Source organism: Zootermopsis nevadensis, unplaced genomic scaffold (genome assembly GCF_977971745.1).
Source record: "Zootermopsis nevadensis isolate Lab colony 2312 unplaced genomic scaffold, Znev_1.0 Znev_ptg000096l, whole genome shotgun sequence".
Taxonomy (NCBI): domain Eukaryota; kingdom Metazoa; phylum Arthropoda; class Insecta; order Blattodea; family Termopsidae; genus Zootermopsis; species Zootermopsis nevadensis.
The window spans coordinates 55,753-56,030 of NW_028259227.1; positions in this window are offsets into that span (position 1 = coordinate 55,753).

Sequence of the window (278 nt, forward strand, 5' to 3'; positions counted from 1 at the left end):
TGCATTGCTTATTTCATTGCTTCCATCAGAGTGGAGAAGCTAGTGTATCTTATAACTTTATCTACAGTGTCTATATTGTGACATGACATAACAAAACAAGGATATTTTTGCAAAAGCAGAACGTTCATTTTGGTGTAGGCTGATGTGGCTGAAACGCTTGCCATTTTTAATTAAGGTTAACTGTGGATTTTTATGTGAAATCACACTTCATTAATTCTGGGTGGTTCGTTTTCCGTAATTTCTTCATTTTCACTCTCTTCGTCGGATGCCCCATTCAT